The 12,307-nt window shown below is 35.7% G+C and overlaps 1 protein-coding gene across 1 annotated transcript in view; it reads right to left on the bottom strand.

The window, feature by feature from the left end:
• tshz2 (teashirt zinc finger homeobox 2) overlaps positions 1-8,452 on the bottom strand; it is a 114,325-nt gene extending 105,873 nt beyond the window's left edge. The window contains exons 1-2 of the mRNA XM_084429041.1: positions 8,398-8,452; positions 7,663-7,719 (exon numbers count right to left, since the gene is read on the bottom strand). The gene's annotated coding sequence lies outside the window, so the exon portion shown is untranslated. The remainder of the gene's footprint in view (positions 1-7,662; positions 7,720-8,397) is intronic.
• Between the last annotated feature and the right edge of the window lie 3,855 nt (positions 8,453-12,307).

The raw sequence follows: 12,307 nt of genomic DNA, 5'->3' as shown, positions 1-12,307 counted from the left end.
TGTGTTCTGAAGATGAACGAAAGTCTTACGGGTTTAGAACGACATGAGGGTGAGTAAGTAATTAATGAAAGAATTTTCATTCTTGGGTGAACTATCCTTTCAACTAATTTAATTAGCTAAATTACCAAAAGCTTATTGTAACGTGTTACTGACAGAATGTACTGAATAATTTCAATGATAATCTAGTTGATTTCATTGATGATCTATATGATTACATCGCATTATGAATCCGACGCCTGCAAATGAGAAACACAAGGTTTTCGCACCGAACACTAGATGTGAGAAAAGACAACACGGGATTAATGTGTAAGTGACACTGACAAAGTCATCGCAAAACATCCTTACTGGAGCGTGATAGCCATTTTGCTCCGACATCCACCCTTTTCAAAGAGCTATTCAGTGAGGCCTCCATCTGCAGCGTTCCCGCCCAGCCTTCCGAGTGATGTGCCATTGATACTCCTTTGTGTTGCCTTTCCAAAGAAAGCTTTTGTTCGCTCTGTAATTACAGGGGTACTTCTCAACTGTACTTGCATTTTTTTTTTGCTACTAAAGCACACACACTCCAAAGCTGTAGGCGAACGACGGTCAGAGGGCTATGGCTGGGTTTAACAGGGTTGATGATGGCAACATCGACCGCATCGGTACAATCCCCAGTGAGTCTTCCTTTCCAGACACGTTTTGGGAACGACGATCTTGCGGTACATCCCGCTGTTCCAACAGGCTTTTCGTTCTGTTTTTGTCTCGACTTGTCAAGTGTCTGACATTCTGATTTAATCAACATCCATGGCTGCCAGTTGAATTAGATCACTATCAAAAATGTGCCCGATACGCCGTGTCCCTCACTTGTCAGAGACCAAGTCATCTGCTCATTTATTTATCACACTCATCCTCCCATGGAGACACCTTGTAGTCCCTCGCAGAAACATGAGAGCTATCTGTACATTACCGCTTGATTTGGATCTGCAGGCATAAGACACAAAGAGGAAAAAGTCATGGCACATGGAGAAAATAAAACTAGAGATTCTTACAAAAGATTCATGTTTGATTAATAAAAAAGACTAAGACTATAATTTAACCAGAGAAGTGGAGGTTTAGTATTTGGACAAAAAGTCCACACTATTACAGATGAACCTATAATTCTGAGAGTGTTCTTATTGGAAAATCGACAATTTAAGTGATTCTGTATTGAATATCGATGCAGGAAATACATATGGCAAAATGTACACACAGTCAGACATTACTGAAAAATAAACCCAAAGTTGTAATAAACAGGGCTGAAATAAATAGGTTTAATTTGTGCCAATGACTGAATGGTTGTAAATTATCCCACTCTTAAATTTTTTTAAATAATAATAATAATAATAAAAAATAATAAAATAAAATACTGATCAGTTGGTATTGTTCTATTATGCAAGAATAAAATAGTTTATTTACTTGTATTGTGCCAATGACTGACTGGTTGGAAATTGTCCGACGTATTGAAAATAAAATAAAATAATAAAAAAGATACGATACGATAAAATAATAAAGTTAAAGTAAAGTAACGTAAAAACAAAACAATAAAACTGATGAGTTGCAAATATTATAATAGAAGGAAAGAAAAATGCAAGCTACAAGAAGCTAGAACGGCTATGTAGGAAATCGAATGACAAAATTACGTATTCAAGAGCATTTATAAATAGATTTGTACTAAAATGATCAATATTTGCCATTTTAGAAAATGTATACTATTCGACCTATAAAATCATAAACATCATAATGTCATAAAATAATATTTTGCACATCAAACCCCATATGCTCTTATGTGAATATGACAATAAGGCCTCAGCTAATTCAAAACCATGCCTACTGCTTGCAAGCTGAATGCGAGTGGTGCTATGTGAAAAGCTAAAGAAAGATGAAATCTTGCACACGAGAGATATGGACATTTTGAAAGGGATTGGAAAGATGCTATTCATTTCAAAAGTGTTTTTTCATTGCCAGAGGCAAATCAACTAAATGGATGTCAGTCATTCCATTCGGCACGCGCGCAGAACGCTTTTTACCAAACCCCGCGATTGTGTTTCTCCTCTTCATTCATCTGCAGTTGGCAATATGAGAAAATACGGTGCATGCACATGCAACCCTCGGATGTACGCAATTTATATAAGCACAAGGGGTTTCATATTAAACTGATTGGTCTGTTCTGGAAATGGGGTGAATCGTTCTAGAAGCAATGGGGCAAATCTATCCTGTGCGTTTGTATGCTCCAATAGACCACTTTGAGAATTAAATGTCACATTTTTAATGCTTCCATTACAACATTGAAATATTTAGCCAGCATACTTAATGTCGCTCATGTAGAGCATCTAAGCACCGTGTGAAGACACTTTCAGTGCATTTGTGGGGCCACCTGGGATGAAACGGCTTCTTTCTATTGCTATCTATTTAATAATATGGTTTATGATGAGTAAAATATAGAGAGAACCTCATTGTCTCAAGTCACCTTTCTTCTTCTGCCAATAGTTTTCAATTTGGTTTTGCTTCAGTACGCAGATTTTTGATAATGAGACCACGAGTGTTGACCCAACAGAGTAACAAAACATTATCACTTAAATGACTGCTAATCAAATTTGGAAAATGTTAAACTCACACTAGACTCTTTGGCAACTGGATATTTTTCAATTAAAGGGTTAGTTCACCCAAAAATGAAAAATTACTCACGTCTCAAATTTTGACTAAACCGTTCAATTCATATGGATTAGTTTTACAAGCTCTTTATGAACTTTTTGAAGCGTCAAAGTGGTAGTTGCGTAACTGTCAATGGAGGGCCATAAATAGCTCATATTTCATCAAAAAGATCTTCATTTGTGTTCTGAAGATGAACGAAAGTCTTACGGGTTTGGAACGACATGAGGGCGAGTAATTAATGACGGAATTTATATTTTTGGGTGAACTAACCCTTTAAGACAACCGAATCATATCTTCATTGATGCTTTCTGAGAATTGTTTACTTTCACTTACAAACTGCTATATTGATACAGGAAAAGTACATATGGCAAAATGTACAGTCAGTCAATACTGAAAAATAAACCCAGTATCTAATAAAATTGTGGCACTGACATATACAATACAGCTAAATCTAAAACCGGAGGATGACTTGTATCGTTGATATATTATCATCATATCACCCAGCTCTGAAACGTGCTCTATGGTAAAGCACTTAGTTCACACCAAGGACGATAACGATAATGATAAAAAATCGTTCTGAATATAAAAGAATTGCAGAGTCGACATCACAACTACGATAAATAACTAACGATAACGGAACAAAGAAACAATATCATTGGAATCACCTTCACAACAATTTTTTCCAGCTGATTGTAAATTGACAAACATTGACAGCCAATCAGAATCCATCGTGCTTTAACGTGCTGGAGCAGATCACTGATTTATATACAACGTGTCTCTCTCTCTCTCTCTATACATAAATCAGTGTGATTTTCTGTAAAGCTGCTTTGAAACAAGGTCTCATGGAAAGCGCTGTGCAAATAAATGTGTATAAAGTAAACAAAAGATTCCTAAAGTAATCAAACATTGAAATTTACTGATATTAAGATGGAAAAAGAATGTTTACAATTATTGAAATTTGTCAAAATAATGTCCAGAAAAAAATCATGTAGTGTGCACCCGGCTTTACACAAACAGAGCAAAAAGGGAAACAAAAAGACAAAAAAAGAAAAGGTTGAAAAGCATCCAGTGAAAGCTCACAGCGCATGAATTATGTGGAGGATGTGTGTGGTGGTGGATGGTGAGAAGGACTTAGATTGAGATGTCCACTTCCAGCTCAGTGGTTTGATATTTCCATCACGGACAGCGAAGGAGACCCTGACAGTCGGGCTGTTGGAAGCCAGCTGTTTTCATGCTTTGAGGATTCCGGAATGTGCAGCCAAGTTGAAGGATTGTTAGGAGATTATTAAGCAAAGTGACATGCAGAAAACGTGAATCCAGTGATGGAACGGTTGAAGAGTTTCACATGCAGCAGATCTTTGGCACCCAGTCAGCCATGAGCGTTTCAGCATCAATGCTGCTGTAACATTGCATCCGAGTTAATCAAGTAACATTAAATCCAAAGAAAATATGAAAGTTGCAGTTTGAAACAGTTGAAACATACACAGTCCTGCCTCACTGAGATCCAGCCATGATCTTTTTTCAGTAGTAAAACTGTTTGGCACCTGGTAAGCTACTACTTAGGCCCTGTTTACACCTGGTATTAAGATGTGTTTTGGTCGATCGGATCACAAGTGGACGACGCGAAATACAGGTGTAAATGGGGTCTAAAACGTTTTGAGCTTGTCCACTTTCAATCACTTCCATAGGTGGTCGAAAACGCATTTGACCGGATTGCTTTCGTAGTGTAAACTCTCATGTGTTCGAACAGCTACAAAAGACTGTCTACACTCCGCCTACTGACCTAATGTGCAAACATTATGGGAAGCGCGCTAGCCAGACGGGGTTTAAACTTTGACAGCTGGAGACCCGAGTTTGGTTTGAAGATGAAAAACATACCAAGCACAATGTTCTCTCACCATTCCTGATTTCTAACACACACTAATAGCGTTCGGTGTGATCTTGTGGCTGTCAGAGCAGAAATGAAAGCTGATGCTCTCCGTATGTTTTTCTGTCATGTACGATCGTGTTCATATGTAAATTGCGTGAGCTTATTTTGTCCATTAGATCAAAAGATCTGAAAAAAACATACATTTACCCATCCATAGACCCTACCCTCGAAGACATCAGGACAGAAGTGGTTTAAAGTGGACAAAAGAGACGGATTAAAACACCAGGTGTAAACTGGAGTGTGTCTCCCTCGTCTACTTGATCGACCAAAAAGCAACTTAATACCAGGAGTAAACAGGGCCTTAGTTAGGTAGTCGTTAGTCTCAGCTTCAGACGGAACGGCCACAGTCTGTTAGATTTATATTGCACACAAAACTGGAAAAATCTAATCTGCACTCAACTGAATTAAGTCCCAATAAAATGACTTGTGTCAGAGTAACTCAAACGAGTCTTCGCTTAAAGGGTAACTCTCGCCAAAATGCAATCTAGGGTCTTTTTGTTAATCTACCCGAGGCAAACTTTCGTTTAAAAGCATAATTAGAATGGAAACGCCACTTTTAAGATTGACCGTATTTTCGTTTTCGGTCAAATTGCCGTTTGAATGGGAGAGCTAGGGGCACGACTATGATAACATCAAAAATCGCTATTTTTAAAACGCTAAGAAGGCTCGACACAACATGAGACTTTGCTCGAAGTATCACCAGGGGCTCTACACATGAACTCGAGCATTGTCATGTATGATATGAAATTTAAACACACTGGGAATGCCATTAAAACCTTTCATTTATTCAGATAATTATAGGATAGGATCTGCCAAATTCAAAGCTGTGTAACAAAATGTATTGATATTGGGCTATAACATTTTTGCTCTTGTTTATTACTTGTTTTAATTTAATTGATTATTATTACTTTTTTAATCCAGACAAGGTTCCAAAAGTAAACAAAACAATTTAATAAAGACTGCTAATGTGTTTCAGGAAACCACTTTGATTTGTTCTGTTTGATTACAAGTATCGTATGTTTACTTTTCATTTAACACATGTTCTTCCTAGTAATTAGCATTATTTAAAAACACACTAAAATAATTTTACAGTGATGTGATAATTGAGCGCATATGATTGACATGAAGGGAACAGGTTATTAGTGACCGGAAAGCGAGTGGTTGGGAAAGAGAATGTCAACAGGAATCTCAATGGTGTGTAAAACTAAAAATCAGTTGCGTTGAGATTTGAATACTGTGTACTTGAAATCTGTGAAACATTTTATTACAAAAAAAAAAAACTGAAGCTGAGCTGAACCTTAGTGTCGTTACTATGACAACCAATGTGGACGTGCCAAGTGACCGCAGGATGAACGTATAAAAAAAATTATAATTCATGTACACTACAGTTCAAAAGTTTTGGGGTTAGTAAGATTTTTCTTTAATACCTTCAATACTTTTAACTAATACTTTTATTTAACATTTGAACGGAGTTCTTAAATACCTTTGTTGAAATAAATATATTTTTATATTGATCAGTTATATCACCAACAAATCTTTCTCTTTACTCAAAAACTTAATTTCAACATTTACTCTACCAAACAGTCCCATGTAAAGCACGCTGTCAAACTAGAAATTCACTGTCTGGTTTCAGATGTCAGCAAAAATGGATTAGGTTAAGTCCCATATTAAAATTTATGTGAACTGGGGCCATTTGCATAAACAGCCACTATATTAAGACTGCGTCTTAAAAAGTGTCTGAACAACTAGCAATTACTTAGGGCTAATCAGTGTTACATTTTTTCAGATTCAAATTAGATGAAAAGTTCTTAAAAAGAAATCAAATAGATGACTAACTTGTAAGCAGTTTATGCAACCGGCCAAAGAATGTAATTAAATTAAGTTGTGACTAAATGTTTAAGAATGGTTACTTTAGTTCAATTTAATTAAGCAAAAAAATAAATAAAAAAATAAAAATACCACATTAACATTAAACACTAACAATTATTAATTGCAACATTTTCTCTCTCAATCCAGTACCCAAAGCATGCTGGGAATTAGAAATCCCCAGCCCATTTCAGTTAATGCAACTAAAATGATTAATGTAGTCCAAAAACAAATGGACTTAATAAACTTCAATTGCATAAATGTAAGTAGACTGAACACAAGCAAATTTAGTTGTAACAGAATGTCCAACAATAAACATGCATTTACAAAGTACCAAGTTGATACAACGAGGGTTTTGCTTTATCAATCACTAGATTTGCGAAACCATCATGCCATTATGAATTTAATGTCCATGCTAGTGTAGTATATTATACCGAACACAATCTCACCCCTAAATGCCACATAGAAGCAGTATGAAATGTGACATCACTTTAAACTCTCAGTCAAACTGCTCTTCTTGTCTAAGTGGGAGATTGACTAGAATCTGCTGCAGTATGGACCAAAATAACTTATGACTAGTCAAAGTTTTGGCTATACAAAACTAAATATTCATTATTGCAACAAGTAAATTGGGGGAAAATATATATGGAAGTAGCCAAAACGAATAAACAAATCTGCATCACTATTACACAACCAATGTGATTTATGTATGCATAGCATCCTATCTAACAAGTCATTTACATGAAGAAGTTTGAATCCTTAGCTTAAAGTTATAGCGGAGGATTTTTTACTTCCGGGTGGATCACCTATACTATTGGTCCTCCTAATTGTCAATCATTCTGGTGATTCAATCAAACTTATTCAAAAAGTGGAGAGGGCGGGTCTTATCTAAAATTCGGAAAGATCCTCCACTATACCTTTAACTAACTATAAGCTTTGGTGTACAATATTTAAAAATACAGCCCTGACAACTAAAATAACTGCTACATATAAGTACTGTCGCTTGACCTGGCTTCAAGTGGAACTGAGAAACTCCCACTTCCGAGTTGGGAATTCATTATTACGACACGTTAAACAATCAAGCTGGAAATAGGACACAACGGACAAAAAAAAAACAACCTGTGGACATACGATTTCACTCCTGGAGATTCTGCTCCACTTCCGGGTCGACCTGCAAAGAAGCTGATGTGACTTACCTCAGATCCATCCGTTACATAGACTGTTTCCGACCACTGCTGGTTCAGCAGGTCAACCTGGTTCAGGAGAAAATGAAATGTAGTTATTTACCGCTTAAAAAATACTGCATGCATCTAATCCCATTTTCTGTCTTAAGGCATTTTTTGATGAAAGGCTTTTTTTTTTTATCAGAACACTACAGTATAAATAATGATTTTGTAGCACTCATGTAAAAAATGATGTGTGATGTGGGTATTGCATGTTTGGTATTTGATGTTTTTGAGTCTCAATGATTGAAAGCTATGCTTCCTAAGGTCCTAAAAACTTTAACACAGCTCTTTGAAACCAGTAAATATGGCCTTATGCTAAATATGCAAGAAGATTGTTCTTGTTGTGGCTGGGCTACAATGGTATAACATAATATGATTATATAATATGCTGTCATCTACTAGCTTTGGAGGAATTCCAGACAGCCAAATTGGTGTGATCACAATTTTTATTTTCCCAGATTCTGGTGATTCTTGGAATCTTTTGAAATGTCTGGTTTTAAAAACAAATATGTTTGTGTTTAAGGCAGTATTTCTATAAAACGGTATGTTTCTTTCATATATATATATATATATATATATATGCCCTCGTTCAAATGCTGCTGTTCTGACATTTCAAACTTATATATTTTTTTATTTTCAAGCGAAGGTGAGTGAGACAAACCAACTAACACAACAAAATATCACAAAGACATTGTTAATACTTACAGGTGTTTGTGTTGTTGAGTTGAGTTCCTCTAAAATGATGTCACTTCCTGTGGGAGGATGTCAAGAAATGGATTTGAATTTAAAGTGATACTACACAGCATTAAAGGGATAGTTCACCCAAAAATGAAAATTCTGTCATCATTTACTCACCCTCAAGTTGTTCCAAACCTGTATGAGTTTCTTTGTTCTGCTGAACACAAAGGAAGATATTTGGAAGAATGTTTGTAACCAAACAGATCTCGGTCCCCATTGACTACCATAGTATATATTTTTTCCTACTATGGTAGTCAATGGGGACCGAGATCTGTTTGATTACAAACATTCTTCCAAATATCTTCCTTTGTGTTCAGCAGAACAAAGAAACTCATACAGGTTTGGAACAACTTGAGGGTGAGTAAATGATGACAGAATTTTCATTTTTGGGTGAACTATCCCTTTAACAGGATGAGAAGTGATGTTGACAGACAGGCAAATGTATTACAATATGGTTTATATCATAGAAATAAAAAAATACCTGAAATGTTTCTTAGGTTTTCTTTGTCAGAAGTGCATAGGCCCTGGGCACATGACAAAAATAGCATCTGAAACCAAAGTAGTAGAAAAATGAATTTAAATTATGTTCACTTAATTGTGATATGAGAAAACTAATATAATATCCATCTTTGAAAATTGTGATAATAAATATATATTAAGAAAGAAATTTAAATTGTGGTGAAGTAAATTCAGCAGAGATTTTGTATTTTCTATATCCAATAAGTTAGTTCAAGCATTACAAATATTAAATATTAAACATGTCTACTCAAATCCAGCATGTCAAAATAAAAGTTACTTATTGTTTGTTATATTTTTTAGTACTTTATTATATAGTGAGTTCATGTACTGATTCCAAAGTAGAAAACCTTTTACAATTTATCCACAAATTTAAGTTTTTTTTTTGTTGTTGTTGCAATGCAGGTATTCCCAGCATGCACTGGGGCATGACAAAATGACTTCACAGTTTGCATTGTTACTTTTATTGATGTTATTGTCAAGTTTGGTAACTTGTTTTGCAACACATACCATTCATTATCTAAAATGATTAGTTTTTGCCCAAAAATAAGCCATTGGTTACAATTATCCTGTTCTGTCTTAAAGTTGAGACCACATAGTATGCCAATTGAACATTTAATTATTTTTTATTTAAATATTTAAACATGCTATTGCAATAAAATATTACTTTAATGCCTTTAATAAAAGGTGAACGTTTTACTTAAAACCTTTCAGTTTGTAGAATAACTTCACAAACTAACTTTATTCAATATTATGTTGAAAAGATTTTACATAATGGTACTTATACATTCGGAATTAACAAAATGCATGCAAAACTAGCAGACGAAATATTAAGTATGACACTATAGTCATTTTTATAGAAATAACTGGTTGCACATGTTAATGAATTACCAATAAAAATAAATAAAATAAAAAATACCAATGTTTAAGCTTTAGAGAAAACAGACTAAGGTAACATATAGCTGTCATTGTTAGAACTAGAATCAAATACTGGAAAAAAAAAGATAGTCTTAAATTGTAGCCCTAACAAAACTTTTACTGGTGTACCATGCGTTTACTGTAAACTCTACAAAACTTTATTTGCCAAAACGTCTCATAAAGATAAATGAAGGCCACATAAAAGGTATAAGCCCCTGCTTTTATTATATTCTGAACGAACACATGGCTTTTCAGTGCGACTCAGAGTTGCAATGTAAGCTGTTTCCAACACGCACACAAAAAAACTTTATTTACCCTTTGAAAGCAATAGGCGAAATGTGGCGACCTTGTGCGCGTGACCTCAGAGAGCGAGAGGATTGCTAAACCACATGCTACAGATGTGCATTGCATCGGATTCTCTTTAATAACTGCTCTCGTCACCTTTTGCTCTGAAGAAAGGAAGGGAAAACAATATCTATTTGGAGGAAGCTTGCATTTATCTTTGAACGAGACTTTGCAACCACACCACACATCAAGTCACTTGAAAAGATGAAAAAAAAAAAAGGGTTTAGGAAGAAATGTAACCTGCAGTGCTGCTCAGTCGTCTAAGAAGCATTAGCTGTATGGTTTGTTTACCCGCGTGTGCACTTATGAATCCCAAGGGTGCCGCAGCCTGTGTCTAACTCACCCTGAGGGCCTGCGAGTATTTTTCACAACAAAATGAAATTTTATGGCATGCGAGATTAGCCGACACTAATGCAAGGTCAAAAATAATAGAATCAATAGGTAGGTCTGACCATGTTAACATTTACAGAAAATTACAGGCTGAAAAGCGCTGTCTAAAACAGAATGAAACGAGTCTCCGCTGAATTCGTATTGATGCCTTTTCATTATTTCTCATAATTTGACTTTTTTGTGCACTGTGGCGGTCAGCGGCCGAGGTTGATCACCCTTTGTGTGGCTACGAGGGTGTGTGCGTGTGTCGGTGTGGGTGTGTGTGTGTGAAAGCAAGTGAGAAAAAGACTGTAATGTGCTGTAGGGTCAATGTACCGCTGTCAGCTCCCAATGACTACTCACGACCAATCAGAATGTGTCGTCTTATTTGATCAATGACACTAACGCTGTAAAGAAGAATCATGTGACCTTGATCTATGAGCTGTGCTGATGCTGGTGCTGACCTGTGGAGCACAAAATAAAACCAACATTGAAGCTTTATAATAGGGAGATTCCCCAACCCCTATGACCAGAAGCAAAAGATAGAATTTTTCCTGTTCTATAGAAAATTTCATGTGACCCTGGACCACAAAACCAGTCACATGGGTCAATTTTTTAAAATTGAGATGTATCCATCATCTGAAAGCTTAATATAAATAAGCTTTCCATTGATGTATGGTTTGTTAGGATAGGACAATATTTGGCCGAGATACAACTATTTGAAAATTGAGAAAAATGACTTTAAAGTTCTCCATTTATGCTTGCGATTGTGCTGCAGTCACTCTCAAAAATAATTTTTTTATATATTTACGGTAGGAAATGTACAAAATATCTTCATGGAACATGATCTTTATTTAATATCCTAATGATTTTTGGCATAAAAGAAAAATAAATCGATAATTTTGGCTATTGCCAATAATATACCCGTGCGACTTATGACTGGTTTTGTGATCCAGGGTCACATATAAAAACAATCAAAAACAAATGCTTAAAATAGGGATACTCCCTAGACAGTAAAGCTCTCTATTTCTTGAAATTGCAATAGTTAACTACAGTAGACAGACAGACAGACGGATGGATGGATGGATGGATGGATGGATGGATGGATGGATGGATGGATGGATGGATGGATGGATGGATGGATGGATGGATGGATGGATGGATGGATGGATGGATGGATGGATGGATGGATGGATGGATGGATGGATGGATGGATGGATGGATAGATAGATAGATGGATAGATGGATGGATGGATGGATAGACGGATAGACGAATGGACGGATGGACGGATGGACGGATGGACGGATGGACGGATGGATGGATGATAGATAGATAGATAGATAGATAGATAGATAGATAGATAGATAGATAGATAGATAGATAGATAGATAGATGGATAGATGGATAGATGGATAGACGGATGGACGGATGGACGGATGGATAGATGATAGATAGGTGATAGGTTGATAGATAGATAGATAGATAGATAGATAGATAGATAGATAGATAGATAGATAGATAGATAGATAGATAGATAGATGATAGGTGGATAGATAGATAGATAGATAGATAGATAGATAGATAGATAGATAGATAGATAGATAGATAGATAGATAGATAGATTTCTCAAAAAATTATACAAATTAACACAAAAAGATCTTGATCTCTGTGAGTTTTAAGGGATTTCTATCCGTAAATTTCATTGAAAAAATATGTACTGTGAAAAGC

Source organism: Rutilus rutilus (assembly GCF_951802725.1).
Source record: "Rutilus rutilus genome assembly, chromosome: 13".
NCBI lineage: Eukaryota > Metazoa > Chordata > Actinopteri > Cypriniformes > Leuciscidae > Rutilus > Rutilus rutilus.
The sequence above is the reverse complement of the archived record's forward strand: the minus strand, read 5'-3'. Positions and strand labels throughout refer to the sequence as shown.